The following is an 18,616-nucleotide window of genomic DNA, read 5'->3' as shown; positions in this document are numbered from 1 at the left end:
AGAAAGAAAGAAGCAAAAGAAAGAAGGAAAGGAAGGAAGAAAGAAAGAAATGAAAAGCAAAAGAAGAAGAAAGAAAGAGAAAGAGAAAGAAAGAAGAAAGCGAAGAAAGAAAGAAGAAAGAGAGAAGGAAAGAAAAGGAAGGAGAAAGAAAAGAAAGAATGAAAGAAATAAAGAAAGAAGGAAAGGAAGAAAGAAATTGTGATTGTAACAGAGAAAAAAATACAAGAGTTATAAATGAAGAAATATCAAGAGAATGGCAACGAGTGAAGCAGAGGTAAAGAGGTGAAGGGGAGAGTAACCAATAAGAAACTGTTCTTGGGAGAGGAATATCAGTAGGAGAGAAAGTGTGTGTGTGAGAGAGAGAGAGTGAAAGAGAGAGAGAGAGAATGTAGGGTAAAAGAATGAAGGAAAAAGAAGAATGAAAAAAGAATAAAGTTGTTGAAGAGTAAAGAATATTCGAGGAAGATGTATATAAAGTGTGAGAGTGAGAGTGAGACTGGCAAAAAGTTGAGAGCAGAAAATGAAGAATAATTTTCTCAAGGAAGAGAAACGGAGAGAAAGAGAGAGAGAGAGAGAGAGAGAGAGAGAGAGAGAGAGAGAGAGAGAGAGAGAGACAGAGAGAGAGACAGACAGACAGACAGACAGGAAGACAGACAGACAGACAGACAGACAGACAGGCAGACAGACAGACAGACAGAGAAAGAAAGGCTGAGGGAGAGAGAGAGAGAGAGAGAAAGAGAGTGAGACAGACAGATAGACAGGAAGACAGACAGACATACAGACAGACAGGCAGACAGGCAGACAGACAGACAGACAGACAGACAGAGAAAGAAAGGCTGAGGGAGAGAGAGAGAGAGAAAGAGAGTGAGACAGACAGACAGACAGACAGACAGACAAACAGACAGACAGGCAGACAGACAGACAGACAGACAGAGAAAGAAAGGCTGAGGGAGAGAGAGAGAGAGAAAGAGAGTGAGACAGACAGACAGACAGAGACTGAGAGGCAGAAAGAGACAGAGAGATACAGAGAAAGAGAGGTGGGGCTAAGATACGTAGGTGTGTTGGTAAGTAAGTTATGGATTAAAGATAGGAAAAAAACAGAATAGGAAAAGCAAACTTAACGATGAGAAATATACCGGAAAAAGATTAAAAGGGTCAGGGTATTGGTAGAATCTATAGAGTAACGGACAGAATGTACAGTGGGAAGTTATGGTTCAAGAGTTCAAAGTCGCTCCATAATTCACATTGCCTTTCATCGTTTAGTGTCAATACAGCATAGAAACCAGTCAAATGCAGAAAACTGGAAGGATATTTTCTTGGTTGATATGAAGCCTTTTGGACCCGAAAAAAGGGCCTTGCTCTAAATAAATAGTTGTTAATCGTGCCTTCTTTCATTGAGGAATAGAGATCTGGAAGCTGAGTCCCTTCTTAAATGACATCCGAACAGATTCATCTAAATGCGATAGCCGTATAAAAGTAAAACCAACTAAAGTTTCCACTACACAGATTCTTATTAACTTTCTTAATGACTACTAGGTTTTTTTGTACGTTTTTCAGTCGACGTGATCGAAGAGTGAGAATGTTGCTTCTAAAATGTTTAGATATCCCGATAATTTCTTGAGTTTGGTAACTCTATAAGTTTCGATAGGATTGGATAATGATCTGAGATGATTCATTAGGTTAGGAGAAAAAGGAAAGTACAGTTTGTCTTCGGTTTTCAGTCAGTTGGCTGCACAAGCCATTATATTGGGATCTGTAAAACCAACTTAAATATGTCCTACAGACATTGAAAATTGAACACCTCAATTCGGTTGCAGAAATCCAACACTGACAAGATTAGGGTGCTAGGGAGTAAGGGTAAGCGTCACCTACTAAAAAACATAAATGGTGGGAATAAAAAGAGAAAATTTGAATCAGTTGTAAAAAAAAAGAACTAGAGATATAAAATACTGGATGAGAGTAGAAAGGCGATAAGAAGTTTGTAGGAAAGATGTGCTAGCTATGAGAATGGCACTTGATTATTTGCATTAAAAACAAAATATGCTTTATTCATGCGCGTGCATGAAGGCCGTAGGGTGGAACCGAGTGACAACAAATCCAAAATACGGTTTCTGACGAAATAAAATTTGTTGATTCGTGGCAAAGGATTGGTCGAATCGATAGAGAATAGAACAAAATACTTTATGGCATCGAGTTATACCCCTTTAGATATAAGTTCAAATTCAGATGAGATTGACTTTGCCCTTTATTCTTCCAAGGTTGATAAAATAAATTCTGTTGTCAATATAATCGACGATTCGCTGCTACATAACGCGCGGCCTTGTATTAATGTAGAGCTCATTTGGAGGTCAGCGGTGGTTAAAAATCAATGATATTTAAGTTTAATCTTATTTCACTGCTGTAAGCATCCAAAACCATTCTTAAAAATATAGGAACCATTGTGTAGTGCTTATGAAATCTATATGCTTTTCGTGATGAATAATATTGCAGAAAATATTACAATTCTTACGTTTATATATTTGTTTTGCAAGATTTTTGATGTGAAATAGTGTGTTGTAACAGATATTGTCGTATTTAGGAAAGGTCATTTTGCTAGTTTAGCCAATAAAAACACACGCACTATATATTTGGTGTTACTTTGTTTCAGTGTTATTTATCTTTTACATTAATCTTAATCTTATTTCGGCCAGAGTTCTTTCGTCACACTCCTGTGACCTCATCAGTGGTCCTTTGCTTTCTTCTTTCTTATTTGTGTGTCTCTCTTTACTAACGGTCAGCCATTTTGTATTTTGTATTTCTATTATAATCCTAGAGAATACCTATTGAAGAATATTACAGAATGCATAATACATAATACACCAGAATACATAATACAACTGTAAAATGCATGACAACAAAATACATAACCGTATACAACACACATCAGTAATTTTTATGTGCGATCTTGCTGCCAAGCAGTTAAATATGCAGATTGGTCAATCCAGTTAGCATTGCTTTCCACTTGCTTCATTATCTTCTGAGTTGAAATTCCGCCGAAGTTGACTTTGCCTTTCATCCTTTCGGGGGTTATAAAATACCAATCGATCGATGAAATAAGTATCCGTTGAGCACTGGGGTCGATATAAACGACTTTCCCCTTCTTTCAAAAATGCTGCCCGTGTGCCAGAATTAGAAAATAGATGTTTTATATGCAACGCGTTCGTGGATAGCTAGGTGTAACATGCTTCAACTTATTCAATCTTGCTGACGAAGATTCCAACAAGAATAGAAACGTACGTACAACTGTTCTTTCTTTTCATGTCCACTAAGATAGAGCGTAGACATAATGTTTACATTCGTCGTAACAGTATTTGTTATAGAATATATATATATATATATATATATATATATATATATATATATATATATATATATAGGGAGAGTTTACGAAAAAACAAAAGACGAAGACAGGAGGTGTACAAAACAAACAGATGTATTAGTATAACGCTCAGGAATAGAAAAAGTCTTTTACGTTTCGAGCCTACGCTCTTCTACAGAAAGGGACACAACATAAAAAACAAGGAGAGAGAAAAAGGAATGGCTGTGTAGTAAGAAGCTTTCTTCCGTGGAAGGTCGGGAACAGGCAGTCCTGACCTGCATTGAAAGCCTGGATTGGCACCTCTGCAGGTGGCTGCGGAGGCCATGGAGGAAACTTATTCCTACAGGGTGATGGATTCCTTTACCGAGGAGGAATACAATTATCTCTTATGGAGCCCCAGCTTGCGACTGCAGGCGACAAGAGACTTAATCGGGGAGGCAGAGTAAGAGGTCTTAGTGCCTTGATTCGAACTTGGTGATTTTGGTAAGAGGCTTAGCGCCTGAAGTCGAATATATTTGCTGACCTTTTTTTGATTGGTAAGAGGCTCAGCGCCTCAATTTGTAATTGTTGTAAGAGGTTCAACACCTTATTTGTGTTGTTTAAAAAAGAACAATGTTATCGGGAAGTAACAATCGGCGGGCATTGGCTGCGTCCCCCTCTAACCATCTCTTTTGTTCATTTCATCATCATTTTGTCTGTGTCCATCCCGCAAAGCTTCCATCTGTATTATGCCTTTATGGCAAATGTAATGAAATAAAGAAGCTTTCTTCCGAACCACATGATTCCAGGTTCAATCCCACGGTGTAACACCTTGGACAAGTATCTTCTATCATATCCTTGGGATTTGGTAGATGGAAACTGAAACAAGTCTGTCGAATATATGTGTATCTGACCAAGTGTCTATCTAGTAGGTACCTTAGGTTCGCAGAAAGATTATCTGTGCCCTCCAATAAGATGAATATTGAATAAAATGAATTGTTTTGGACCTCGGTGCAACTCGCGCAAAGAGAGAGATCAACGATGGAGCCTCGGCCAGAATGATCGTCCAGCAAGAAGCAGCAGCTAAATGTCAATGAAGCCACAACTTATTGTCTTACAAATAGAGGACACATTGGATAAGGTACTTGTACATCCACTACATCTGAAAAAGAAAATAGACGAGGTACTTATGACTGGAATGGCTTTGATCACATCTGCTTAATTAGAGCTGGCTGACAAGTAATTAAACAATCGCGTTTACATCCTAATCAAGAAGAAGCTATCATCTTATTAGTAAAACTAGCTCTTGTCTCAAAGGAAACTGTTTCCACAACAACGAAAAGATGGAATTGTCGTCTCAGTCTCAAAGTGAACCGTTTAGTCAATATATGGAGCCGTCACCTCGGGAATGACACTTCTTGTCTTAAAGGAGACTGTTTAAACAGCTACAAAAAGACTGAGGCGATGACACTTCTCAAAGAAAACCAGGCATAATTATGTATAAAAAAGAAACAATAAGTTAAAGGTTAAATGTTGCCTGTATTATCGATGAGACGGTAATTAATGAGATGCAGCACGAGGTTTTGTCAGTGAACAGGTCGCGGTCTCAAAGCGGCGAAAATATTTTGACAAATTAGACTTAAATGTTGAAGTGAATCTAACGGTTTTTGTGTGTTTCTTAAATGGCTTATAAACACCTTCCACGCTGCAATTGTTTTCGTTCCAGCACACGATCTCAGATCAAGTCACTCGCTATGCAAGTACATCCCGGTAATTAATCGTATTTATCTATTGCATTCAGACTAGCAAGACCGGGTGTTGTGACATTCATGCCTCTTCTATGACTTTTCTATGTTTTTTTTTTAACGTTAGAGCTAGAGTTAAATTGTTTAAACAACGGTTGTTATAACTATTGACAGAGTATAGTGGGGAGATGGACAAAATGCCCAAAAGTATTTTATTTACGGTCCTTTATCCCACCAGGAGCAACTTCACTTTACGTTCTACTGCGGATAATAAATATCAGTAATAAAGGGGAACCAACATAATCGGCAGATCTGGTTATCCAAATCCGTAACTTTGTTCCAATAATAATAAAAAAACATTATTATGACTGCAGTTAAATTATAATTAACTAGCAGTATCGCCCAGCGTTGCTCGGGTTTGTAAGGGAAATAACTATATAAGCATTTTTAGAGAGTTATAGCCAAAAAATAGCAAAAAAATGCATTAAAAATGGAAAACAAATTACGGTAAATTTTTTTTTAAATCGTTGACTCATCGTAGACATTTTTAGAGAGTTACTTCCCTTATATAATAGCGAAAAATATGCATTGAAATGGGAACAAATGATGGTAAATTTTTTTTTAAATCGTAGACTCATCGTAGACGCGCGCTAATACCCAGAAGGGCTCGATATGAATCACGACTATAAGATACCCGGTTTTGGTTAAACTGCACCGCAAAATGTGGGAGTAGTTAGGAATCTAAATCGTAGGAGACAGACACACAACTTCTCTTTTATATATAAAGCTGTAACTACAAGGCTGGGAGAGTGCTTGTGTCGATAGCACATCGAGCACATTGTTCTTTTGAATTTTGCTTAGATTACTCTACGCTTCAAGTTCAAATTCCACCGTAGAAGTAAGTATTTGTCTCCATCTTCTTCTGTTTCATGACTAGTTATATTTTGGGACTTTGTAACTAAAAATAAGGACGATGGACGACAAAACTGACAGAATTGAACAAAAGACAGTAATTGACAAAGTTGATAGAGAGCTGAGCAAAGCAAACTTTTAGCAAGAAATGTGTTTTGACTTTCAATCTCACCGGTGTCCATTATAGTTTCCACCCCACTGAGGTCAGTAAAATAATTATCTATTAAATAATCAGCATAGTTTTCACATAAATTTGTGTCTGTGACAAATTTGCTCTCATAGTTTCTTGCTGCTGTTGGTGTTACTTTTTAGAATTGTCATAGTGGTGGCTCTTCTAGCTCTAATGCTTTTATTATGGTTACTGAGATTTGCTGTTAGTTTTGTTACTGTAATTTCATATTGTAAATGCGAAGACTGTTGAGGAGCAATGACCCAGTGGTTAGGGCAGCGGACTCGCGGTCATAGGATTGCGGTTTCGATTCCCAGATCGGGCGTTGTGAGTGTTTATTGAGCGAAAACACCTAAAAGCTCCACGAGGCTCCGGCAGGGGATTGTGGTGATCCCTGCTGTACTCTTTCACCACAACTTTCTCTCACTCTTACTTCCTGTTTCCGTTGTACCTGTATTTCAAAGGGCCGGCCTTGTCACTCTGCGTCACGCTGAATCTCCCCGAGAACTACGTTAAGGGTACACGTGTCTGAGGAGTGCTCAGCCACTTACACGTTAATTTCACGAGCAGGCTGTTCCGTTGATTCGGATCAACCGGAACCCTCGTCGTCGTAACCGACGGAGTGTTTCCATCCATCCAATTGTCATAGTGGTGGCTCTTCTAGCTTTATTGCTTTTATTATGGTTACTGAGATTTGCTGTTGGTTTTGTTACTGTAATTTCATATTGTAAATGCGGAGACTGTTGAGGAGCAATGACTCGGTGGTTAGGGCAGCGGGCTCGTGGTCGTAGGATCGCGGTTTCGATTCCCAGATCGGGCGTTGTGCGTGTTTTTTTTTTTTTTTTTTTTTTGTGAAAATACCTAAATCTCCACGAGGCTCGATCAGGGGGTAGGGGCGACGAACCCTGCTGTACTCTTTCACCACAACTTTCTCTCACTCTTTCTTCCTGTTTCTGTTGTACCTTTATTTCAAAGGGGCCAGCCTTGTCACACTCTGTGTCACGCTGAATCTCTCTACGTTTAGGGTACACGTGTCTGTGGAGTGCTCAGCCCCTTGCACGTTAATTTCACAAGCAAGCTGTTTCCGTTGATCGGATCAATTGGAACCCTCGTCGTCGTAACCGACGGAGTACCACGAATGCGGTGACGGATTACATAATACCATCCCTGTTATTGTTCTTGTTGTCATTGTTAACGTGGTGGCTGTGATTAAGTGCTGCTGTTGTTGATGAGGATGCCACAATTAATAACAATAATGAAATCCATCTTTTTACAGTTGCTGCTACTTGTGCTGCTGCTGCTGCTGCAATAGCTATTCTTATGTTTATTTCTATTGTTGTTTTCGTACTACTGCTGCAGTTGCTGCTGCTGCTGCTGCTGCTGCTGTTGTCGCCATTGCTCCCTCTATTACTGTTACTACTATTACAGTGTGTTACTGTTTTTCCTCTCTACCGCTTCTCCTGTTGCTGCTATTAATGCCATTCTGCCGTAGTGTTGAAGCCGCAGCAGTGGTAAAGAGAGCAGCATTAAAACTTTCATATTTCTACTTTTACCGCTCTTCGTTTCGAGTTCAAACTCCAGCGATGTCGACTTCGCCTTTCATCACCCCAGATCGATTTAATCGACAACATTCTGTCCTACAATGCTAGAAATCTTTATTTCGTAACTCTTACATCCCACTCGTTATCGAATTACGGTTGCTAATGCTATAGTTCTAGTTGCTGTTGCTACTATTAAAGTTGTTATTGTATTGTTGTTGTAATTGCTAATGTTGTAGTTATTTTATTGTTGCTACTGCTATTATTATTTTTTTATTGGTGCTATTATTGATCTGGAATCTTTATTGTTTCATTATTGCTTTTGTCATGTGATTTAATCCTTGGTCAACATTGATCGGGCAAAGGCGTCAACTTTTATACACATTGTATCCAAGACTACATTACTTAATGTCTGCCTTTAAAACACAGACGAACACGATTTCAAGATTTGGTTCATATCTCTGTAGGTCGAGCGACCACATAAAGACTCGATCGTTCGATACTGCCATTAATATTAGTTAATATATGGCGGCATTTCATCCATCTTTACATTCTGAGTTCAAACTCAGCCGAGGTCGACTTTTGGGGTTGATAAAATAAGTGCCAGTTGAGCACTGGGGTCGATGTAATCGACTTAGCCCCACCCCAGAAATTGCTATCCTTGTACCAAAATTTGGAACTAATATTACGCGCTTTTTCTAAACGACCTTCACCTGACAGGCAGTCCCAGCAAGTTGTCACATGACACTGTCTCACCTTAACTGACAAGTGAAGGCGCGTAGTTTTAGCCCGCGCTTTTTCTAAACGACCGTCACCTGTCAGTCAGCTTGTCTCACCTAATGATGTTATTTCCCGTCGGCCTGTTTATAACTTTCAAGCCATTTTCGGTCTTCCCGCTTCAGCCATATATTGAAGCTGGCTTTTTCGACCGCCTCCTGTACTCTCCCTATTAGTTTACGCAGCCTCGAAGAGGCCAGGGAACAGAAGAAAGAAGACATGCACCCAACACCAGAGCTGAAGATACCTCCGAAAGGGGGGGGGGGCACGTCAAAACGGTAGAGGAGTAGGGGCCGAAACCGGACGTGGTTCCTCCTGATGATGTCTTGAGCTAACTGGATCCTATAAAGGAGCTGTTGTGGTAGCAGACAACGAAACACGGTTGGAATTCTAATGTTTTTTTATCGATGTTGATACTGTTATGAGTTTAGCTAGTGCAGTCTTGGTGACCCACATTGGAATTATGGTTCCGGCATGTCTGGGCGAAATGTGACAGTCTTTTGTCTAATGGAGGACTAATGGGTTTTGGAATGACCTGTGACCTCGTGTGGTTGATAAGAGGGTCAGTGAGAATGTGAAAGAGGAAGACAGATTAAGGGAATCTAAGAGCAAGTGGAGAGGGTATTGACAGTAGGAGAGAAGGACAGGCAGAGAGTTTGGTAGAGCTGTCATGATAGCGATAGAGTAAGAGCAGAGGGCAAATATAGATAGAGTAAGGAATCAGATAGCAAATAGAAAGGCTAAGAGACAGCAGGCGATATAGATAGGGTATAAGGACCAGGGCAGTTGGAGAGGGTAAGAGCGATATAGACAGAGGGAGATGAAGGGAGTGGAAGAAAGACAGAGACGAAGTGAGGTCTGGCGGTTCGCAGTTGGTCGTCAAGAAGGGCAGTCGCTGGCCGGTCCTCGAAGAAGACAGACGGACCTTGGATTTAAGGAGCAAGCGTTGGAATTCTTAGGAGCAAGTTGGATGCGAGAAAGCTTGGCGGCACAGAAGGGAATTAGCAGTATTCAGAGGAATTAGCAGTATTGAGAGGAATGGGACACTGGCAGATTCAATTAGGAATTGAGGTATGTGTTTGTGCATTGATATGTGTCACGGTGTATTGAACAGTGAAAAGAACAGTCAAGGACTCTGTCGATGTGGTCGATAAAGGACATTGTGAAGAAGAAGAGTAAAGGACTTGTTGATTGTGATGTTTAGGAAGAGACTTTAAAGAACTGTTGTCTTGGGACGTGTACTCTTGAATTGTTACATGATGTTGTATTATGCTTTGAGTTGTACTCTTGAAATGCTGTTGTATTATGTATTGAGTAGTCACGTGCATGCTTTGATGTATCTTGAAGTTGTAACAATTGTAATTGTCGTATAAACTGTTGTTTGAATATAAGCCAGTGTTGCCAGTTGTTGCCTTGCCTCTTTGGTGTCTCTCTCGGGTTGTGCCTCTGTATCTCTGTGCTGCTGCGGTTGTGGTCGTTGTTGTATCTCTCCTCTCTCCTCTTTGGGTTCCGTGGCGAACTTGTTGCCGTTCGGGCGAGCGACGACGGGTGATTCCGTAACAATACTATAGTTGTCTTCGTTGCTGTTGTTTAATCCCTGATTGGTCCTGATCGAACATACATACCGATTTCTATTTCTTTACTACCCACAAGGGGCTAAACACAGAGAGGACAAACGAGGACAGACAAACGGATTAAGTCGATTATATCGACCCCAATGCGTAACTGGTACTTATTTAATCAACCCCGAAAGGATGAAAGGCAAAGTCGACCTCGGCGGAATTTGAACTCAGAAATAGCGGCAGACGAAATACCTATTTCTTTACTACCCGCAAGGGGCTAAACACAGAGAGGACAAACAATGACATACAAACGGATTAAGTCGATTATATCGACCCCAATGCGTAACTGGTACTTATTTAATCAACCCCGAAAGGATGAAAGGCAAAGTCGACCTCGGCGGAATTTGAACTCAGAACGTAGCGGCAGACGAAATACCTATTTCTTTACTACCCGCAAGGGGCTAAACACAGAGAGGACAAACGAGGACAGACAAACGGATTAAGTCGATTATATCGACCCCAATGCGTAACTGGTACTTATTTAATCAACCCCGAAAGGATGAAAGGCAAAGTCGACCTAGGCGGAATTTGAACTCAGAACGTAGCGGCAGACGAAATACCTATTTCTTTACTACCCGCAAGGGGCTAAACACAGAGAGGACAAACAATGACATACAAACGGATTAAGTCGATTATATCGACCCCAATGCGTAACTGGTACTTATTTAATCAACCCCGAAAGGATGAAAGGCAAAGTCGACCTCGGCGGAATTTGAACTCAGAACGTAGCGGCAGGCGAAATACCTATTTCTTTACTACCCGCAAGGGGCTAAACACAGAGAGGACAAACAATGACATACAAACGGATTAAGTCGATTATATCGACCCCAGTGCGTAACTGGTACTTATTTAATCGATCCTGAAAAGATGAAAGGCAAAGTCGACCTCGGCGGAATTTGAACTCAGAACGTAGCGGCAGACGAAATACGGCTACGCATTTCGCTCGGCGTGCTAACGTTTCTGCCAGCTCGTCGCCTGTATGATCAAACATACATACCTATGATCAAAACCGTTCCAGCAGTGATCATTAGCTCTTTATTTATCCTGAGTACTACATTATTCTAAATGCTCTTCTTTTTGTAGGATGGTGGCGTCTGATTTGATGGAGATTTGGCAGCAAAATTTAACCCTAATCAAGAATCATTATTGTTTCTGCTATTGTTCTTGCATCGTTATTGCAAGTATTACTTGTATTATTCTCGCCGTTATTGCTTCAACTACTATGAAAGTCATTAGTAAATCCTCCTTCGTTAATGTTTGATGTCAGCTTGTCTCCTAATTACTTTCACAACAACTTTACGACTTGTTTCAATGTCATAAACTGTCCACTCATTACATCATCATCGATGTATCGCAGCCTCCTCATCCGTTGATCAGTTACCATTCTCATTATTATCTGCCAAGAGTAAGTTGTGGACGTAAATCTGAGAAATTTTTCCAACAATTTATTCTTGCTCTATTCCAAGCTTTACTATTAGTCATATCTGAAATATTAGTTGAACGCTTTGGTGGGCGGTCGACCTACAAGAAACAGCAGCCAAATCACACACTATAGTTAAAAAAGAAATTTAGTCCTATGCCTGAAAAAAAAAGCCCATCAGGATGGTCATTGTTATAATGCGTTTGATAATAAGCTAGAAGATCAAGATGGACCTGGGGTGAAACAGCAACAAATCATTTTCTTCCAAGTTAATACCAGCGCCAGCGGCCTAAAAGACCTAAACTAATATGTAAACATAACAAAATAAAGCACTGAGCCAGCATAGATAAAGGATCTTTTCGGTTTGAACGGCAGTTTTTTAACATAATTTTTAGGTAACTAAACACTTTTAAACTTCGTATACTGGTAGAATGTGTTTATAAAACATCTTTTTCTCTTGGCTTTATTGAGAAAATTCTATGGTTTGTAAGATATATGTTGTTGTTTTTTTCTTCAATTTCTGCAATTTCAACCAATCACTGACGTCTATTGAGGTAAAAAAACATTCTGTGCCGTATGAATATGTCCCTCGTTTAAAGAAACTGATTGGGTTTATTAACATTTGTGAAGAAAAAAAGATACCCTAACCCCACCCCTAACTCTAACCCCAACCCTAAAACAGATTGAAATGCAATAGATCGATACTAGGGTCATAATTATGGGTGACAGTTTCATATGACACCGCTAGAAAAAACTACCGTTCAAACCGAAAAGATCCGTTTTGATCATAGTTCTGATCGATGAAGGCTGACCTAGAGAGTTCATCATTATCTACTATAAAGTCAGATAATTAATTCCTGTAAATACTGTAAACAAATAATTTTGTATTTTGTACGATAGTTTAGGAAAGGAAACTATTTCAGTTTCCACGTATCTTTGAGTATCTAAATCAGTTTTACTACACAGATAAACATTATATTGTCCTTTACTTTTTTATTTACTGAACTGGAAGGTGACGGTTTACCTAAGTCTGTCTTGAAATGTAACCACATCTGAGTAGACAAAATACCACGTTTTCATCCAATAGCAATCTTTTCTCATGTTTGCATAAATATAACTTTGAATCAGCGATCCTGGGTTCGTCTGGGTAAATTTGATATCTGGGTAAATTTGACAGTTTGCGTAAAAGGAAAAGAAACCAACATCCCATCTAAAATTGAAAATATTTCTAAAAATCAAAAAATATCAACTAGATTATGGCTGGGAGATAAGGTGACTCAAAGTAGCTTCTATCACGACCACAAGATGGCTCCGGAAAATGACGCGTGTGTTCCTGACTGTGTCCCTGGGAACATCTTCAAATACCTTCTCGATCTTGGACACTAGCTCGGTTTTGGGGTTGCAGGCAGAGCAGTTCGTTCTTTCCCAACCGCGTCCCACACATAGTAATCCATGGGATTACAATCGGAGGAGGATATTAGGAGGCCAGAAATTGAAGCTGGCAAAGTAGGAAGAATTTTCCGCCAACCACTTCTGACTCTTTCTGGAGATGTGACAAAGAGCCGAATTCCGCTGCCCCATATATGACCTCTCTAGCCAGGGATTGACCAGTCTCCAGCACCTTTATATAGCTGTTTAAATTGAGCCTAAGACCCTATTCAAATACAAAAGGATAAATTCCGGCGCACGGACTCAGTCAGAATAACTGATATGCCCCTACTGTTGGCCACCGCTTCGTAGTCTTCTTCGCAGCTGTCCATATCACGTCTTACAGCATTTACAGTGGAGGTGCAATGGCCCAATGGTTAGGGCAGCGGACTCGCGGTCGGAGGATCGCGGTTTCGATTCCCAGACCGGGCGTTGTGTGTGTTTATTGAGCGAAAACACCTAAAGCTCCACGAGGCCCCGGCAGGGGATGGTGGCGATCCCTGTTGTACTTTCTCTCACTCTTTCTTCCTGTTTCTTGTCCCCGACTTCCTACGCAACCGCTGAGCCTGGATGCGCATTCATCCATCCGTCGATGCTCTCGGTGTCGGGTGTTGACCTGCTTTCTCTTCTGCGGGTCTTACGAATAGTAAAGGACCACGTTTCGGACTTCTCCTACTAGGACGAAGACCGCTACGCTCAACAGCAACAGTATTCACAGAGTATTGAGCAGTAGTCATTATGTTGACATTTTGATAAGCGGTACGAATCATCCTGATACAGGTAACTGTTTTCCAATATTCAAACAGCTTCCAGTTCTCCATGTCAGCTAACTTTTTCTCAACTACAACTTTAATCTTCATGCACTTAAGCGCCGTCGACTGTTCACCGATTCATCATGCTGATACTAATAAAAATAATAAAAAGGAAACATAAAGAAATCGTCAAATTTAGCCCGAACACCCTGTAGTATATAGCACAAAATCAAAGCCTAATATTCTGGACAGCGTTTATCGGAATAACCCTCGCTAGCATTGAACAAATTAGAATAGTTTCAACAGAGGACTCCAAAGAAGACGCCATTTTTTTATGCGTTAGAAGTAATCTGACTCCCGCACCACACCAACACGCGATTCGTGAAACTGGCAATGTCAGTCCTACCAAAGTAAAGAAAATATACAAATAAAGGATATATAACTAGGAACAGTAAAGAATATATATATAGTAAAGAAATATATAACTAGGAACAAAGTATAGAGAATATATATAGTATAAGTAAAGAAATAATATAAAGAAATAGTAATAGGAACAAAAAGTAAATAGAAAAGAAATATATATATATAAAGAAAGAAATATTAACTAGGAACAAAGTAACAGAAATATATATATAGTAAGAAATATATAACTAGGACAAAGTAAAGAAATATATATATAGTAAAGAAATATATAACTAGGAACAAAGTAAAGAAATATATATATAGTAAAGAAATATATAACTAGGAACAAAGTAAAGAAATATATATATAGTAAAGAAATATGTAACTAGGAACAAAGTAAAGAAATATATATATAGTAAAGAAATATGTAACTAACTATTAACAAAGTAAAGAAATATATATATAGTAAAGAAATATGTAACTAGGAACAAAGTAAAGAAATATATATATAGTAAAGAAATATGTAACTAGGAACAAAGTAAAGAAATATATATATAGTAAAGAAATATATAACTAGGAACAAAGTAAAGAAATATATATATAGTAAAGAAATATATAACTAGGAACAAAGTAAAGAAATATATATATAGTAAAGAAATATATAACTAGGAACAAAGTAAAGAAATATATATATAGTAAAGAAATATGTAACTAGGAACAAAGTCGACATACTTGGTCAGAAATCAGAAACACAGACAAGCCTAGCTCACTTCTGGAGCCGTGTTCTAGAAACTCACGTAATTCAAGTTTAATTGAAGATTTCTCGTCACCCGTTTCTCAAAGACATGAATATGCTAATAAATAAGAAATAGCTATTTCGTTATAACATGCATGATGGCTCTTGGCTTTGATACATGTATTAATACTATGTGGGGAGTGGAAGGGGTGTCTCTGTGTGTTCGCGCGTGCGAGTACTCTCGCTGAGGAGTTTAAGCAAAATGTAAGCTTAGATCGGATAAATTGTTTGTTGGTTTTATTTTGCCTGAAACTAGTTAAGAGTAATTAATCATTGTGAAACTGTCCTAGAAAGCTAGTAAGGTAAGAAGACGAATAACATAGAAAAAGACAAGAGATTGAGATTTTAAATGTACTTTGCATTGAATTAACTCTGTAACGAGAAGACAAGGGAAGCTACGTGGTCAGTCGACTTGGTATCGACTCAAATCACACCCCACCGACTTAAAAAGTAGAATGAACAAATTGGTCAACGTGTTCCTCGATACACTGTATTTGAGGGAAAAGAAAGGCGGTTGGATCATAGCTGTTAGCTCTTTGATCATATACTTATTTCTTTACTACCCACAAGGGGCTAAACACAGAGCGGACAAACAAGGACAGACAAACGGATTGAGTCGATTATATCTACCCCAGTGCGTAACTGGTACTTAGTTTATTGACCCCGAAAGGATGAAAGACAAAGTCGACCTCGGCAGAATTTGAACTCAGAACGTAACGGCAGACGAAATACCTATTTCTTTACTACCCACAAGGGGCTAAACACAGAGGGGACAAACAAGGACAGATAAACGGATTAAGTCGATTATATCGACCCCAGTACGTAACTGCTACATATTTAATTGACCCCGAAAGGATGAAAGGCTAAGTCGACCTCGGCGGAATTTGAACTCAGAACGTAACGGCAGACGAAATACGGCAGAGCATTTCGCCCGGCACGCTAACGTTTCTGCTAGCTCGCCGCCTTTGATCATATACCACCTAGCTCATGGCTTATTTGGGTCTAAACAGTAACACTATAAAACCGAGTGACTAATTTGTCTTGAGGATCACTTTAAAATTAACACCCAGCCGAGTCTGCCGCCTAGTTTCAATTCTTGCATGTTGACTCTTGAGTGAGATTATTATGCAATTAACCGTGTTAATCGAGTTCTCTAAGAAAATTTTAAATTACACATTTCAATATAAAACATAAAGTATTATGGCTATATTACACACTGACGGATTATTGATATTATACCCTGTCTGTAAATGTGTAACAGCCACAATACTTAGAAACACTTGATTATTTTTCTACTCAGTACATTTTGTGTGTTCATAATATACTTGCAGCGGATCTCTCCTGATAAAAAGAAGACAGCACATGTGATCCGGCTAAGTGAAATGGCACCCAGGTATTTCATTTATGGCTGCATTGAGTTGATTCTACTCACGATGCAATATTAACTAGCATACTTAATCACTGACAGAGATAGCAGCGGTTACTGAGATGTTATGCTAACCAACACGGCTATTAACAAACAACAGTAGCAGTACCAGCTGCAGTTGGCACGGCCATATCACAGAGACCTACATCTCGCCAGTTAGATGACATTTTTTATAGCTGTGCAATATAACAACAGCAACAGTGGAGGCGCAATGGCCCAGTGGTTAGGGCAGCGGACTCGCGGTTTCGATTCCCAGACCGGGCGCTGTATGTGTTTATTGAGCGAAAACACCTAAAGTTCCACGAGGCTCCGGCAGGGGCTGGTGGCGACCCCTGTTGTACTCTTTCGCTCCAACTTTCTCTCACTCTTTCTTCCTGTTTCTTGTCCCCGACTTCCTACGCAACCGCTGAGCCTGGATGCGCATTCATCCGTCAATACTCTCGGTGTCGGGGGTTGACCTGCTTTCTCTTCTGCGGGTCTTACGAATAGCAAAGGACCACGTTTCGGACTTCTCCCATCTTGCGAGCTCTGGGACGAAGATCGTTCGCTCAACAGCAACAGACGTCCCTTGCAAACAATTTTTACAATCAAAAACTTAAAGTTTTTGCAGTCAGCAGCCCTTCAAATTTCATTATATAAATATAACTGTACAAGAACTTTCTAAGTACATTTTTCAGCTTGCTTGATTTTATAGAACATACTTGATAGCGTGAGTATACGTACATTTTATACACACGTCTACTGCAGACTCACGTGCGTCTATATACACACATCAGCCAAATGTTGCTGTGAGTCCTAATTGTCTGATCCAGAAACAGATATGAGAAGCATAATAAAGATTTGTTGAGAGTAAAGGAACAGCTAATGTGTATATTTGGAGGTACATCATTGAAAAAGCAACGGATGTACAAGACCCGTACCAATGTTTCATTAATTACACAAAAGTATTTGGTATAAATCTTGAAGAGATCATTAAAACCTTAGAAAATATCAATGAAGATAGAAAAGACTCACAAATTTCCAGAAACATAAATTAGCAATCAGAAATGAAAATAAAACAGGACAGTATGATGTACTGAGGAGAGGAAAGCGACAAGGATGCACGTGTCATCACGAAACCGGCGTTTATTAAACAACGAACCAATTATGCGATCTTTTGACTATCTCCCACTTATACAGAGAGAAGGACAAAACGTCAACAATGCCTGATATGCAAATGGTAAATAGCTACAATAAAGGTCTATATGTATTAGTTAACACTATTACAAGTGTTAAACGCGTGCAACAAAAACTAAATATTTATTTTAACACATGACTAGGAGTGCCAAGAACATTGACCGTTGTAGTTCTCTTTATTGCTTCTGTCTGGAAATTGCGACTTCTGACATCAAAGCGTGAAAAGTATGCTTGGTTATGATGATGACTACTCAAAACTGTGAGTTCACTAAAACCCTTTTCTACAGCTACATAACTATTAAGGTGGTGTGTAGCAAAATAGTAAAACGGCGAATAATATTGTCTTTAAAGGCGGCGAGCTGGCAGAAACGTTAGCACGCCGGGCGAAATGCGTAGCCGTATTTCGTCTGTCGCTACGTCCTGAGTTCAAATTCCGCCGAGGTCGACTTTGCCTTTCATCCTTTCGGGGTCGATTAAATAAGTACCTATTTCTTTACTACCCACAAGGGACTAAACACAGAGGGGACAAACAAGGACAGACATCGACCCCAGTGCGTAACTGGTACTTATTTAATCGACTCCGAAAGGATGAAAGGTAAAGTCGACCTCGGCGGAATTTGAACTCAGAGCGTAACGGCAGACGAAATACGACTACGCATTTCGCCCGGCGTGCCAACGTTTCCTCCAGCTCGCCGCCTTAAAATAAGTACCAGTTACGCACTGGGGTCGATATAATCGGTTCGCCCACCTCTGTGTTTAGCCCCTTGTGGGTAGTAAAGAAATAGAATATATTTTGTGGAATAAAGATTGCTTCAACAAACGGCTTTATACATATACCGAAGTATTGACTTTTTCTTGTTGTTGTAATAATACTGACATGATGCATTATTTCAAAAGCAGGAGGCCACCTAGAAGTCCCTAGCTAGGTGTTCCCGGCTTCCTTAGAGTGTCAGGAACTAACGGGATGAAACACTTGTTTCATGCAAGTTCTACCTCTGAAGATTTCGCTTGCTTACCGCTCACTCCGCAAATCACAGAAGCTCCAGCGTTAATACTGTCGATGAAATAATGGTAGCATTATGCAATAGAACATGTTGCTCATTCCAAGGAGTTTTA

General features: G+C 39.6%; 1 protein-coding gene across 2 annotated transcripts in view; it reads right to left on the bottom strand.

The window, feature by feature from the left end:
- Positions 1-18,616, bottom strand: part of LOC115220479 (zinc finger protein 474-like) — a 105,433-nt gene that overhangs the window by 73,757 nt on the left and 13,060 nt on the right. The window lies entirely within an intron of this gene.

Source organism: Octopus sinensis, linkage group LG16 (genome assembly GCF_006345805.1).
Source record: "Octopus sinensis linkage group LG16, ASM634580v1, whole genome shotgun sequence".
Classification (NCBI taxonomy): Eukaryota; Metazoa; Mollusca; class Cephalopoda; order Octopoda; family Octopodidae; genus Octopus; species Octopus sinensis.
The sequence above is the reverse complement of the archived record's forward strand: the minus strand, read 5'-3'. Positions and strand labels throughout refer to the sequence as shown.